Raw genomic sequence first — 16,869 nt, 5'->3', positions numbered from 1 at the left:
TGGATTGCGTTAAATCAGAAAAGGAAAATCAGGGCTTAATTTGCAAGATTAGAAGTACCGGAGCCCTATGGAAGACCGTCAGCAAAGAGGAACAAGAGTAAATAAATAAATAAAATGTCTATTAAACTCATTAATAATTTTAAAATTAGATAGTTAATTATTATCAAATTAATTAATAACTATTTAATTAATGTTTATAAATTATTTAATCAATAATTACTATATAATTAATTATAATTTAATTTATAATTATTAGATAATTATTATTTATTGAAATAATTCAAAATTGAAGTAATTAAATAATTAAAATTAAATAAAATGTAAAGAAATAAATTTAAATTTAATAAGCCGTTTTTAATATAATTTTATTTTTAAAATAAAATTTCTACTGAAATTGTGATTCAGTTACAGAAAAGTGCCGCAGCCTTCTTATTCAGGGCTCCGGTGCGTTCTGGATAGAATTATGATTTATTACAAAAAATAAGAAGCACCGAAGACGAAATCCGGTAGGCTCCGGCCCAATTTAAGCTCTTTTAACATCACGAAGTTCTTTTATCATCACAAAAATTAAATATACTTAAAGCTGAGATCAGGTGAGCTGCGGCCCAATTTAAGCTCTGATGGTAGATGATTTTATCATCACAAAAATTAAATATACTTAAAGTACAGCTGATGAAAATTCCAGGGCGAAACAGAATGAGGGTATGAGGGGGTGGAAACAAAACAAAAAAAAATGCAAGGGATCTTTGTGAGAGAGAATGTTCTCTTTGACCGTGACTTTCTGCTGATATAATTACAGCAATCAAGCAGATGTGTGTCAGGGGTAAAATGAGTCTTGAATCTGACTCCTAAAGATGAATGTAAAGTTGCTGTTTACGCTTCTCCCCCATTAGTGGATAGTGTGGGAAGACGATGTATAGGACGTGCTTGAGCAGTTTATATCAGTATTTCACTCTTATTGTACTCGCTGTCACTTAACGCACATTTAGGAACACAAATTTTCCTTCCTGCGAGGACAACTAACTGAAAGCTCAGATAACAATACACTAGATACGATGGCATGGCGAGAAATTTACACGTTCCTTAACAAATTCCCCCAAATTTATTGCCCTTCTTAAAGGGAAAGGTTTCCGCATGTGAGTGAGGGGACTTTACTTGAACGTCTCATGTTCTCATGAGTTCCTATTTCTAGGGAAATAGAGTATTGTAAGCTCTGCTTATTGTTAAACTAAAACGTTAGGAATGAATTATAAAATTTTCCCCCTTTAAATTGTGGTTCATTTTTATAAAAAGAAATACCGGATCACATTTTCTTTAGGGCTCCGGTGCGCTCCGGCTAAAATTGTAATTTATGTTAAAAATTGAAAAGTACCGGAGCCGGGCTTCTGTGGGCTCCGGCGCAATTTAAGTGCTGAGGAAAATAAATGTTTGTATAAGTTTATCAAGTGTTTGCGGCGGGTCGCACTTAAAATACTATCAAACCGAAAGTCCTTTCGAGAGACTGATGTTAAGGAAAGAGGCGTGATGTTAAACAAACAGACCATCAGATCCGTCCACCGTAGTACCAATTTTGTCTTCAGGTAAAGAGACATTGATAAACAGTAAGGTGTTCAATAATCAACATGCTAAAATCCCAGTTAACAGACCATGCTGTCATTACCTGAAAATATATAAATGAAGACTTTTACAGCATTTAATTGTACTTCACGATACTTTATGAAATGTGGATTTTGTAGCAGGTTATTTAGTAAAAAATAAATAAAGAACAATTATTCATTATCTCGTTCTTTTGGAGCAAATAATGGTAACTCTGTTATACTGTTTACAAATAAAATGATTTTTGAGTTCTAGCTTTTTTGTAACTTGAAGTTTTCTTTTGTTTTCTAGAATATTCTGTCAACACCTTAGCATCGAAATACTTATACTCACATTTCAAGAAAATTAAGTTTATTTTAAAGCAGGTATAATTTTTAACCAATTATAATTGGAAGATCTGCAGTTCAATTCTCGTGTACAACTTGAATTGATTTTTTATACTTCTGGTTCAAAAAACTGTAATGTGATGCTACATTTATCTTGCAGTTGCGGTTGTATTCGGAAGTTGGTATGTATGAGAAAAAATAATTTTATATGAAATCAGTGACTACTTTTTTATCTATCTCATATATTATATCTTTCTCAATTTTTACTCTACTTAACAAACTGAATGTTTGCGATATGATGTACTCCAAATAAAATATCTGCTTTAAGGTTAGAAAATACGATATGTAATTACAGATAAACACTTCTGAAATATATAAGGAAGAAAATTCTGGAACCTTTGGTAGGATGTATGTGTCACAGATACAAACCTAGTTAATATAAACTGTAGATAAAGTTTACTCACCAGAATATAGATGGTAATAAAATAATCACTTGGCTAAACCAAAATCGTTTGAATTTTGAAGGGAAAACTACTTTATTCTTTGTGAAAATTGTTAGTAATATTCTTTTAATTATACCTTTCATTATGCGTTCCTATCTCTTTCAATTAAATTAAAACAACTGCACAGACAGAAATAATTTTCTAAGCAATTGTTTTCCTACTTCCATTTGTTGACTTTAATTACCTGATCTTCATTATCCCAGTTTATTAATAAATATGAAACAGAATTGCTTTTCCTTAATGGATCCTCGTGTGTCATCTATTTCAACTTTCGTACCATAATGAGTTTAATTTCTTAAGATTTTCTGCTTTATATTTTGACTTTTTTTTTTTCTAAATTATATAGGAAATTAAGAAATTCATTTCATACCAGTTGGGGACATAATGAGCGTTTTGCAGTGCTATGACAAATGTGTTTCTAATTCTAAAATCTTTTTTTTTAAGAATTTAGATATTAGGTTATAACGTTTGCGTGATAGTAATAATATCGAGTCTAGGGCATTGTAAAACAAGAGAGCTGTCATAAAATACATTATGTTGGGTTACACAATTGATTTTTATACTTGTATTTTTACTGTTTCAACTAGCAATTTCAATTACAAAATTGTTATTCTGAACTTTTGAATTCTGATGCGGGTCTCATGATTATAACTGTATCAATTTTCTAATTGTTGCCTTGCATATAGAATGACTAATTGCATCATTGATAGTAGATATTTAAGTAATGCAAGATGAGCAGAAAGAAACTTTATAGATCTTTATGTATTGCTTGCGATTCGAAGCATTTACGAGAAACTTATTCCTGGAAACTACGCATCTGGTTTTAAAGGCGCACAAAACAAGTAATTTTGCACATGTTCCAAAACCTACATAGAAATTTTTTATGTCAAGCCCTGAAGATCTACATTGTTATGAAGGGATGCATCTGGGAAAACTAACCTTATTTGCATTTTAAAACAAAAGTACCATGCAAACATCCTCCAAACAGCTTCGTTTGTTTTATGAAAAGGCCTATTTCTTTTATAAGAAGCCTAAATTTTTATAAAAAAGCCTACAAGAGCACTTTTTATTATTTCATTAGCAAAGTGCTAACAGGCTTTAACTATTTTATTATTTTAAATACTAAAAGTTCTCGTCAAAACGCTGTGGTATTATATTAAATAATTCGATTTTTTAGCCATATTATTTAACAAAGTTTGAAGAAGGAGAATATCTATAACCTTGTTCTTCTCACTTGATATACCCAATAGTTTATGATATACCTGCGTGGCAGCATAGTAGCTTGTGATAGGCTCTTGTTTTTAGTTTGCTGAAAATTCTTAATTCAGGGTCTTGGTTTGTTCGTATTGCTCTGGCCTAGGAACCAGCAGAGACCAGAAAGATTGCATGGTTTTCATAAAGTCTGTACAGATTTTCGGAAAGTCAGTCGATATATTGCATGACGTTTCATTGTAGCATTTAGTTTCGATGGATTCCTAAATCAGTGATATGCTGAAAGATTAATGGCTTCAATAAATTTTGTATCTTCGAACTTGATTTATGATTTTCGTTAAAATTGTTTTCAGAACTGTCCGGTACTTTTATTTTCTTTTAATTACAGTTTTAAATTTTCTTTCAAACATGACAATGCTTTTAATTACATTGCTGTTTTTGGTCATGAGGATTTCGTATAATTCACATTCGTTTATTTTTTACTTGAAAATGCTAAAACAGTAACAAAAATCAGGCATATGTGTTTTCAATTAAGTTATCCACCACTAACAAAATCATAAAAAATATTTATTTAGTTGAAAGATAAATGTAGGTAGATTGAAGATACATGGAATCCCACCGGCTGGGGCTTTAACTCATGTACAAACTGCTAGCTGCATATATTAATAACACTACGAAGCTTCATTTCCTATCAGACATGGAACGTTTATTTTATTTGAAAAAATATAAATATACGTAAAAGGCTTTTCATGTAAATTCAAATGCTACTGAAGTCTTAATTAATTAACAAATGTGTAACTAACTATATCACACTTGATTAGTTAACCCATATGAAACTATTTCAAGCTTAAATAATGATCAAATATGTATTTAATTTTGATTACCTAATTAACACGTAGGAAATTATTTCACTCTCTAATTTACTCAAATCATTCAAAACAAATATGTCCTTTTTGAAATCAAAGTTAACAATATTATTTTTTTCGAAACTAGATGGCTTTGATTTGCAAATGTTCTATCATCTGTGGAATTAAGGTATTCTTTTTTTTTTTAAATTCAAAGCCACACTATGATATTGAGATTTCTAGTCTGAGAAGTTTTATTCAAAACAAAATACAATTCTAATCACCCACTGAAGTGGAGTGTTCAGTAATCTGAAGGAGACTGAAAAGAATTTTATTCTTCCAACGTAATGCATCTCCCAGAGAATAAAAGAATTCGGTGTAATCGACAGAGAATGAAGAAAAAAAAAGTGGCTTGAATAGTACGATTGTAGATCATATTTATGTTTGCTTTATTCTCTGAAAAATAAAAGCCCATTGTAGGAAAAGTAAAAGTACTGTATTACTTCAAAGATATTTTCTGTGATTTATGTTAACTTAGATTAAAATCGATGTAGTAGAAGCCGTTTTGAAGATCACGCACTCGAATGCTTATACTTGTTACGTGTTTTACCTTTTAAAATAGACAGAACGTATATTCACGGCTAGTTCTGACATTCGGAATACTTAGGTGATCGCATAGGGACGCAAAGAAACTTCTATTACTCATAAGAAAGGAAAGCTGAATTACATAAATACTTCTTTTTTAGTTATAGTTAAACACTGTGTTAACAAATGATTATTGTCATTTGAATAACATAATTAAATACATTTGGTACTTTAATTTATTACAGATGCATAAAATAATAAAAGTATAAAATTCAAATTGTCAGTGAACATAATAAATGAACAGAGATGTGGTCAGAGAATGGAACATTTTTTTATGCATTTTATAACAAAATTAAATCATATATCATTAAGTAACAATGCAGTTGAAAGCCAAATAATATATTTCATTTATTAGTAATTTTAATAAGCATTGGCATTATTCCTATATATGCGTCGTCTTTAGCACTTCTAAAGAAACGCTTTCGATAGTTTCGTTGTTTTAATTTCGCAGATTTCGTGTCCTGGAAGAATGCAGTATTTGAGAGGAAGCATTGTTACAGGTTTCGTGCCCATGAAATCCATTTAAACAAATGCACAGTTGCGTCTTCAATAATCAAGATCCTTTTTATTGAATAAGAGGAAACATTTCTAATTGACTTTAAATAACAAGAAATAATATACCATTTTCTGGCTGTTATTTGATGTCACCATTTGAAGGAAAAACACACGTTATGTCTTATTTCTTTAATTTCTAGAGGACGAGTTCTTAACTATCAATTTTATCGTAGCTATTTAGGGTACTTAGGTAGAATCCCATCGACCGTGAAACAATCGCCAAGCAGCGAGATTTAATGCCCGTTATGGATAAGCGTGACGTCACAGCTTACTCATAACATCTGGTCTTTCTTGATTATAGCATCTGCTTAACAAATACAGTAAACATTGCTTGGTGATAATTTCTCTAAAACGATGCTTCTCGAAGTGACTACTGTTACTAATGATATGAAAAAAATATCATCATTGGATATTACTTTTTTTTAAACGATAACGGTTACAGAACATCAAAATCATTTAATTCTGTAAGCGACTGTGTTTAAGAGGTTCACTATATTTGCTCTGTTGGATTATGGGCCTGTTAATGGTTGTAAATAAATTCGTAAACATGATATATGGCTTAAAAGTAATTTCAGAGTCCAGCTTTTGAAAATCTTTTAATATTCAACATACAAATGGTATTTAAGTTAATTGATATTCCAAACAGAGAGAAAAGAATGTATGAAATAATAAAGTCGAAAACGCGCAACTGAGGCAAAAAGAATTTGAAAACAAAGCAGAAGCATTTGAAAAATGTTTTTGCTGCATATACAAGAAGAAAATCTTAAAGTTAATAAATCTCCGCCAATTCGTCTGTAGTTTCGATTAGAGAAATTTAACACTTACTGAAAATTGATGAACTCATAGCTGCAGGTAACTTAAGTATTGTTCATTCTATAGGTGGTTATTTCAGAAGGTGCAGTTCGGGCTCAGCAACGGCTGAGCGGTAAAAACGCTGCAGACTGGTAGCTCTGACCTGGGTTCGATTCCAGGTAAATCAGCTGGCTGCATATATGTTTTCGTGGTTTTCAACCCGTGTAACGTGTATACGAGCTATTCTCCCTTAGCAAATCCTCCTCAAAAGCCTTCCTCTTAGGTAGATAGCCCTAGTGTGCTTTGCCATTATTTAAAAAAAAAAAACTATAGACAGAATTCTGAAAGAAGTTGAACAAATGCATTTAAACTACAAATATCTCGCAATTTATATTCTGCAACAATTTAGCCCTATCAGTAGATTACTGCATATAAGTATGGACATTACCCATAATGTAAATTTGTATATACTGTTTATTTGATCAATGGAAAAACTCTAAGATTTAAAGCACTAATAATGCTTTTTCATCTGGTATTGCTCATATTAAAAAATGCAATACTTAGTTTTATGAGCACAAAAAGACACCATAATTAGTATAAAAATTGGTGAACGCATATCTGCAGATAACTTGGAAATAACAATTGGAAATTTTCAGAAAACAAGAAACATTGAAAATGTTTGTGAAATGAAATGTGAGCAACTGAGCAAAATTTGTAGTTACCGACACAATACGTATGAGGTGGTAAAACTACACCACCAGTAGGATAGAATAGCACATAAAACATTTTCAGCGACAAATTTTAAATATTAACTCAAGAGCAACGTAGTATATATTTTGTCATTCACATTCATTAACGGCAATTTTTAATATGATATATGTTGTTTTTCGTCTTACGTCATTTTTCTAGCTGGTTTAAATGATGAAAAATAGGTTAGCTGGCATAAGGGGCATTATACGTTAACTAGTCTGCAATACATGATAGAACGGTCTACTTATTTTACTGAAGTATACAGTATACGTGTTCATATATAGCATAATGCTCAGTATTTTTGTACGCATGCAAGAAATATTTCAAGATGATAGTTTGCGTTTATTGTTGAGAATTATCATGTAATTTAAAGCAAATAAATGTCTTATACCTGCTACAAAGTTCAGATTTATTAAGTCTTTAGTATTAAGTTAGAATATGTTTCTGAAATAAACTTTATGAATGAACAGCTTCAAAATAAAAGCTTTTGTATTAATTTTACAGGATGTTTCATTGATCATGAGACAAACTTGGAGGGTGGCGGAGCGTACTAAAACATGCATTTTTTATAAGAATGTAGGGTCTAAAGTGACGGGTTATATGCGGCTCGGAAATTGTCCCATCCAAGTAACTGCGGACCCGCACGTGGTTATGGCCTGGTGCACCATCATGCTGGAACCACATGCGATCACGAACGACAGCTGGAACATCCTGCAGCAATTCCGGTAGCATCTCTTGCAGAAAAATATGATAACATAAGCTATTTGTACGTGCAGGTAAAAGATATTGGCCTATGAGTTAGTCGTTAACAATACCCGCCCACACATTCACGGAGAAGCAGGTTCGGAATGCTTGGGGACGTGTGCCGTGTGGATTATGAGTTGCCCTCACATGCATGTTGTGGCTATTGAAGATGCCGTCCTGTGAGAAATTTGCCTCGTCCGTGAATAGCACATCTGATGGTAAATCCGCCTGCGCCGCACACTGCTGCAAGAACCATTGACAGAAATGAACTCGAAGAATGTAATCTGTCTCTTGCAAGGCTTGGACTCTCTGCAAATGGTATGGGTACAAACCATTTTCATGCAATACTCTCCAAAAGGCGGAATGACTCAGCTGCAGACAACGTGTAATAGCTCTTGTACTTGTCTGATGTGATTCATGCACAATGTTCAAGATGGATTCTTCAATACGAGGTTGTCGTGCATTTCTTCCACCCCTAGTGTCAAAGGTGGTTTCAAATGAACCGTTTTCACACAGAGACTGATGCAACCTCTCGAACATTGTGTGCTTCGGCATAAGCCTGTTCGGAAACAGTTCCTGCTACAACCGTAGTACTGCCATTCCCATTAGCAGCACCATATATGAGATGCATGTCAGCTTTATCCCTGTGCGTAAACTCACCCATCACGCTCGACATCAGAGTTGCGAATGATCCTCTGATGCATCGAATCGTGGTTTGTCCGGCTCACTACCGCTGCATTGCCAGCCAATCACAGCTGTAGTTCCTATTACTGTTCCCTTTTTTGAACATTTATTGTGAATACTGTATTGCTGCAAAGAAGCACTTTGCGTTGATTTTGTATATAAACATATTTTTCTCTCGTGTCGTTTTTTTTTCTTTTTTTCCCTTGCCTTACCCTCACTTTAGACCCTACATTCCTATACAAAAATGCATGTTTTAGTACGCTGCACCACCCCTCCAAGTTTTTCCCATGATCTATGAAACACCCTGTATATTGAATTGCATAAATAACTTTAAAACATTCTTGTAAGAAATTGAAAATGAATTTGGAAAAAAAAATATTGGAAGCACTGCTAAAATTTTAGGTAAATAGGAACATAAAACATTTCAGCTGAAATACAAAGAAAAACGGAATATGAAGGGTGTAGGAGATAGGCAATTTCTGTACGAAAAACAGGAGATTCATCGTATTATTTTAATAAAAATGCAAGGTAAACTTATTTTTTAATTACTGAAGCCTTTGTTACATTTGCTTATAAAAATTCAATGACAATTTCTACATGAAGCAGAGACTAAAGTCTATAGCACATTTGCAATAAGCTATAGCACATTTGTAATAAATATTTAATATAAGTTTAGTAAAATTCCTCTTTCTGTTGTATCATAGCAAGCAGATTCAATAAGAAAACACACGCAGACATACATTTATGTAATAGGATGACCAGAGATGAGCTTGAATAGAATGCAAATGGTTCTTCGTGTTTTAATAATTTGGAGAGACTATTCAGGATGATTGCAATCTATGATGGAACTAGACTAGTCAGTAATACATGATGAAACAGTCTTCTATTACTTACTTAGAAGGATGACAGTTGAAGATAGATGTGGCCGCAGATTCCTCACATAATTTTATTCCTTGATAACTAATTCTTAGGACATATAATTATTTTCATTTTCATTATGGGTCGCTATGCACCCAACAGTGTTATATAGCTTATTATATCTTTAGGCAATGGACAGGACGGAGGAGAGTTGAACAGCACGTCTTAGAATAAGCAGAGGCAAACAAAAAAGGAAGATAGTAAGAGCGCATTCAAAGGAATATAGTGGAAAGGTTAATATCTTTGGATATAGCTAGATAGGCAAAGAGACGGACATGATGTTTGTCCCATATCAAACGGGACCGAAAAGTATGCTATCTTGATCTTCATTGATGTTCTTAGAGAACATTTTTTTTCGTTGTGATGCAATTCAAAATGTTAAATACGTGTCCGCATTAACTTGTATGCTCAGCATGTATAAAAGCATGCAATGTGTACGTGTATCGAATTTTTCCCTGTATCAATTTATTTATCATTGTTTTAAAGAAGAAAGTTCAGATTTGTTAGAAGTTGGAAAATTCAGTAATGTATTTAAAGCTGTGGGAGAATGGAACTTGTGCCAAACGATAAAACTGATATTCTGAAAAACATTTAAATAAAATCTATAGAAAAGTTTACGATTCAAAACTAATTGCTTCCAAGCGCACGAGATCTAAATCCGAAAGAACATTATATTCAGACGTAGATTCAATATTAGCCTCTCAAAACACTTTATTTTTTTTTTTAATTTGGTCAATATTTTTCTTACTCTTCATTAATTTTAATTTTGAAATGCAATTATCCCTTAGACCACTTCTATGATAAGTTTAAGGCACGGGAAAATAAAACATAATGGTGAATTTTAATAGTATTTATTGATACTCTCCTAAATTACCGAAATGCTATACTAGAAACGCTGCTGTTGCTTAATTATCAGATAACTGAATCATATCATATCCATGAATTCATCATAGTAATCGAAAAATGATTTCTTGTTGCTACCCAGGGTATTGTGACTGTATGGATTTTCCCTACTTGCATCCTAATTTTGAACGAAAGTAACCCGAAAATGTTTTCCAGGGAAATCTTACCCTTCTTTGTCGTCTCTAGCTTCTCAAGATAGCTATCGGTTCTGCATTTTTTTAATAACTGATACCTCGGCTGCATTTATTGGTAAAAAAGTCGTTCTAATCTGTGATAAATGAAAGATTCGTTTTTCTTTCAATTAAATCGCAATTATCAGATATTATTTCAAAAGAATATCTTACATCTCCAACTACTGAAAACCTAATTAAAAATATTATAATATTAATACCAGCGGCCGAGCGGTAAAGTCGCTGAACACTGGTAGTTCGGTCCGAGGTTCGAATCCTGTGAACGGGCTGGCTGCATGGGTGTTTTCGTGGTTTTCCCCATGTGTAACGTGTATACGAGCCAGTTTCCCTTAGAAAGTCCTCCACGAAGGCATTCCTCCCCTTAGGCAGATAGCCCTCGAGGCTTTACCATAATTAAATACATCAACATATAATATTAATACAGATGTTAATGAAAAGATAGAGTTAGTGAATTACAAACAACAATAAGGCAATTTCTAGAAAAAATATCCTAGATATAATGTCGTGACATACGTATAGAGAATTCATTTAAAAATTTTTCCAGTTACCTATCTTTCTTTCTAGACAGGTTTCAGAAATAATCACTTATGTATGCAAATGAATTAGTATTGATTTATACTTCTTTAAATATGATCTTAATGGCATTTTTTAAATATCTTCATGTGCAGGTGGGTGTGAGTATGAAAATGTATAGACAAGTATAATTCTAATGCACTTTTACATATGTGAATATTAAATACACCTTAACAGTGACTAATAAACTATAGTAATATTCATTTAATTTTGCTTCTTTCTTAGACCTCAATTTCAAAATAAAAATGTAGAAACATCTAAAATTGAAAAGAATGTTATCTTTCATGTTTTAATTTTGTAAACGTGTCAACAGATGGCAGCACATGCACGGTTTTAAAATCGACGAAGCTCTTAAATTAAAAAATTATTCAATTACATCCGTGGTCTTTGAAGAATTCATATGTTTATAATCGTTTGTATCTCAAAGCGTTTAGTGGAAAAAAGATTTATGAAAATCGACTTGTCTTAGTTCGATAGCATTTTCGTTTCCTTCCGAAACTTGCCCCAAATTTTAAAATTTTTAATTTAAACATTTTACAATCAGATTCAGAAAAACTCCTTCGATGAGCGCAAAAGTAAAGCAGTTCGCATGAACGGATCTCGGTCAATGACATATTTTAATCGGAAGAATAGAAAACCATGCCTTCATTCTGCTTAACTTGCGAGTCACCGTTTGAGCGTGAACTTCTGGTTAGGAAGTACAATCGTCAATGGTAACACCCTAGCCATTTCTATATCTCAACGCGAACGAACTACATGCGACCTTTGAACCTGAACTTGAATAATGATTATATATTCTTTAGGTGTAGGAATGTAACTACAGATAATTAGTTAAAGCTTTTGTTTGTCTATTTCATAAAAATAAAAAATAAAAATAATAAAATAAATAAATGTTCTTTTCATGTCTTTGGATCATATTAAATACTATATGCTCCGCCCATATATTAATGTTTTAAACTATTTATCGATAAATTATAAAGATTGATTATATTTAATATTCTTGTTACAAAATAATTTTAAATGAAAACCAATCATCATTTCTAATAAATTTTACTCATGAAGCAACGGAACTTGAATGCAGAAAAAAAATCTGAAAGGTTTCAGATTTTAAATTACGTCTAAAGGAGAGTTTTTTAACGTTTTGTGTGTTACCTTTATTTATTACATACGTTCTTTCCACTTAAACCATAAAATTCAGTTCAATAGCAATGTCGCTAAATAATTTTAAAACAATTTTAATTATCTTTAGAATTACCGATACACAACGCTGGAGATATTTTCCGTGCTGGATATAAAAATATTTTTCTTTTTCCCCCTCGTAGAGGGTTGTCATTGTTCGCTTTGAAATCCTTGAGTTTGTTAATCAGAAATTCGTTAAAGTTTTACAAAATATGAAATCGATAAAAAAACAAATTCCAAATTTAAAATTTGGTCTTCCACATGCCCATATTCGTAGGAGGATTACGTCATTCAAATTTCGATGGCTCTATGTACCGCTGTTTTATCACAATGCATGAAATATACATACATTTATGAAGATTTTTCATTTAATTTCTTCAAATACAATGCAGGACTCTAACATTTAGTGGCAACAGTTTGAAAACTGAAACGGTCATTTATAATGATTCAACACAAAATCGCAAAACGAAAACAGTAGTCTTTCAGGGACAAATCCCCTTTGGACTAAAAATTAAATTAAAAAAAAAATGCAAAATCTTTGATTTTGTATTACGCCCAGAGGTGTGCTTTTTAACGTTTTATGCGTGACCTATATTTATTAAATATCATGTTCTTCGCACTTAAACCATAAAAATTCAGTTCAACAGCAATATCCCAAAATATTTAAAAGAGCATACCTTCAGAATTTCAGATACGCAGTCTTGCGCGCTGGAGATTTTTTTTTTTTTCTTCCGTAACTTGTTGCCATTCCTCGGTTTAAATCATTGAGTTTCTTAATTAAAACTCATAAATGCTTTAAAAACTATGAAATAGATAATAAAACAAATTCCGTTTTCCAAATTCTCATATTCGGGGATGTACGTCGTTCAAAATTGGTTGGCTCTAGGTACCTTTGTTTTATCACAATGCGAGAAACATGCATACATTCAAGCAACTACTTCATTATTTAATTTCTTTAAATATAACACAGGGCGATATTTCGTGGCAACAATTTGAAAAGTGAAAAGGACATTTAAAATTTTCCACGGAAGATGCCAAATCTAAATTAATAGTCCTTCTGGGCTAACAATTCAAATTTTTGCTCTTATGTGGAGGTTGTATCAAAAATTACTTTTACACGGTACGTTAAAAAATGATGCGATATAATAGGAACCGAGGAATGTGTTGTCTACTGCATATGGGAAAAACTGAATTTGTCTTTACCAGTGTTACTACCCTTAAAAGATGTCTACTCTTGTACAACTGTGTAACAGCAATGATAGTTTTTATTTAAAAAATAAATAAATATTGAAGATATTAAATTCTTGTTCAATGGCTGCAAACGATCTGATTAAAAGAATTTTCGAAATTTGAAACGATAAGCTTTTATGACAAGAAAGGCACACCTGCCGTTCCGATTACGTTTTCCCTTAGCATTAAGGTTTTTAATTGTTAGCATAATTTTCTTTTCAGAGGGCTACTGTATCAGTAAATTGGATCCCCTTGATTAATTCTAGCATTATTCAGTCTATTCATTTTGTATTTTTGTATTAACATTTCAAACCTATTAATTTCCTTTGCATTTATTATTTAAAAAGTACTTCGCGCAGATTCTTCGTTAAGCTATAGTCACGTGGCAGTCACGTTAAGCTAAAGTCACACTTGGGGAACTTTCCATACATGTGATTTCACTTTGCTTCTGTTGTTTACGTTCCAGAATTAGTTCGATCCTTCGAAATTCATGTCTTTTGTTCGCCCCTTCTTCACTCTTCCAATGTCCCTCTTGGGAACGTCTGCCAAGATTCATTGCGAGATGCCCTTGTGCCTTACAAGGTAACTGCGTGAGATATTTTAATGTTAATATTTTTATCCAGTCTTACTGAAATGTTAAGTTCCTTGTACAGAAATAATATTGCTAGAATTACCAGTAGTTTATCCACGACTAATTTACATTAGTTATATTCTCACTCTGCTTTCTTTGGAAATTCAATATCTCGGGTAATTTTCCCGTCTCAATTTTCGAGCAACAAATTTAGTTAAAAAAGGGGTACGGTAATAATTAAAAAGGTAGTAATGTTCATGGATCTACCTGTGCACTGGCCATTTGCCTTATCTTTGTCTACGGTACAAAGAGTTTGAGACACCTTGAAATGCTTTTCTTACAAATGAATAATGCTAAAAAATGGATATATTTGAACACTTTCGTACATTCTTATGTACGAAACGTTCATTTCAAGTTTCCTGCTCAGACGACGATCTTTCGCCATAGAGTACTTTGTGGTCAGATTGCAGTAGATTTTTTTTTTACTTCACGGCACTATTATTACGCAAATCTACATAATGTGAGCAACTAAAAGTCACCATGCACTACGTTAAGCGGCTCTCGATATTAACAGCAATATTTTTTTGTTTGTTTTGATGTAGTCAGTCTATCATTTCTATCAATGGCATCTATATGAACCTCTTTTGAAAAAACGCGTTGAAACAAAACAGCAAAAATGTCGGTGTTCATATACCACCACTTTCATCAAATTTCAGACTTATACCGCTTTTTACACCACCAGAATAATAATTACTCAATAGTTGTTAAAGAAATAAAAGAGCAATCAACGGTCATATCACTAACGAGACAATACATTTGTTAGATCTGAACTCATGTGATATTTGATTTTATATTTAAAGGAGCTGTGTTTAGCTCACACCTTGCATTAAACACAGTGAAATACCTTAACACACATCTTATCGACACTATAGAAACTTAAAAGTTCGCTTGTTGGAACAAGTTATTTTCTATTTCATTTTCTTATATCATTCATGAATGTCAACTTTTGCATCGCTTTACCTATAAAGCATCAGCGGCCGAGAGGCAAAGTCGCCAAAAGCTGGTAGCTCGGTCCGGGTTCGAATCTCGGTGAATGGGCTGGCATATTATTTTCGTGGTTTGTCTTTTGTATAACGAGTATATGAGCCAGTTCCCCTTAGAACGTCCTCCACGAAGGCATACCTCTCCTTAAGCAGATAGCCTTCGAATGCTTTGCCATAATAAAGGCCTAGGCTTTGGTGGTTGTATTTGTATACTATCGATAGTGACTTGAGCTTTATTAAAATTACTAACTGCCTAAAGTAGGGTTAAATTATTGGAACATTTTAAAACACATGAAAGGTATTTCCCTAAAAAGACTTGTATTAGTCTTTCCGTGGGAAACTTTCTAAAGGAAACCGGCTCTAAACATAGACTTTGTTTTATTTCTTTTATTTGATTGGCAAAACACGCGGATTCCTGCCTAAAAAGAAGCATGCTTTTGTTAAGGACTTTTTAAGGTAATCTAATCTGGTAATCCTAGTTGCACAAGGGGAAACCTTGAAATCCTCATGTAGCCATTATTTCCGTTTGGAATCGAACCCATGTGAAATTACTAGCGTTCAATAGCTTTACCGCTCTTCTGTTGGTGGGCTTTCATGCTAATAAAAATAAAAGATTCCGTTCTGAGCTAAATAATGTTGTGGCTTGGGGGGAATAAAAAAGGTAGAGACGGATTTCAAATTGCAGTTTTTTTTGGCCGATTTCAAAAAATAAACTCTATAACGGAGCGTAATTTTTGTGGATGCTACAACAGATATTTACAGAATCAAATATCCAAATACTTTGATAGGAAAGCTGTATCAGTGGCTAAATAAAGACAGCTGAATGCTTGAAGGCTGCCTGCATGTTTGAAAATTTCCTTAGGAAATCCGTCACTAAGGCCTCCCTCCCTTTAGACAAACAGTCATTATGAACTTTGCCTATTCCAGTAATCAACGGTTAATTAAACAATGTATATTGTATTCATGATAAACTGATGACCCGGTGCTCAAATCAAGTTTTCAGATAAACTAGTCTTTTAGGAATCACTGCACAAAATAAAATTAAAATATTAAAAAACTATAAAGGAAAAAGAATCTTTTTTTTCCATAATCCTTCTTCAAAAAGGGAATCCGTTCTTTTCCGCATGGGATAAAAAAGAAAAAAATCTGCTTCCTTGAATTTTACATTTGTCTTAAAATACAGCATCGCCATTTTCTTCTCGCTTGATATCTCGCCTTGCAAATGGCGATTGATAGCAATTTTTTTCCTCGCTTGATTTGTATATAGAAAGCGATATTCAAACTGCGCAAATATTATGTTTTAATACTGTACTAAATTTATGTAGATATGAAATTTCAATATAAATCTATAGATATAATACCAAAGTTTATCTCTCAATTAATAGCATTAGAGATACGGATACCCTTGGTACGCATTGTATGAAAACTTCATTTCAGACATACAGTGGGTTAAAAAAGTATTGGCAATTGCTTATAATTGATCATATTAACTAATAAAGGAAAGGCTTGACAATTTTAGCCGGAAACATACGAAGTAATAAGTACGAATATGTGAGTAATAAGTACACAAATATACGAATATATTTGTGTACTTATTACTCACATATAT

The 16,869-nt window shown here is 32.6% G+C and overlaps 1 long non-coding RNA gene across 2 annotated transcripts in view; it reads left to right on the top strand.

Annotated features, from left to right (window-relative positions):
• Positions 1–16,869, top strand: part of LOC146997776 (uncharacterized) — a 620,175-nt gene that overhangs the window by 15,648 nt on the left and 587,658 nt on the right. The window lies entirely within an intron of this gene.

This window comes from Stegodyphus dumicola, chromosome 4, assembly GCF_044657685.1.
Source record: "Stegodyphus dumicola isolate Sdum_Otavi_A_Nest chromosome 4, ASM4465768v1".
Taxonomy (NCBI): Eukaryota; Metazoa; Arthropoda; class Arachnida; order Araneae; family Eresidae; genus Stegodyphus; species Stegodyphus dumicola.
This window is presented reverse-complemented; position numbering and strand designations above follow the sequence as displayed.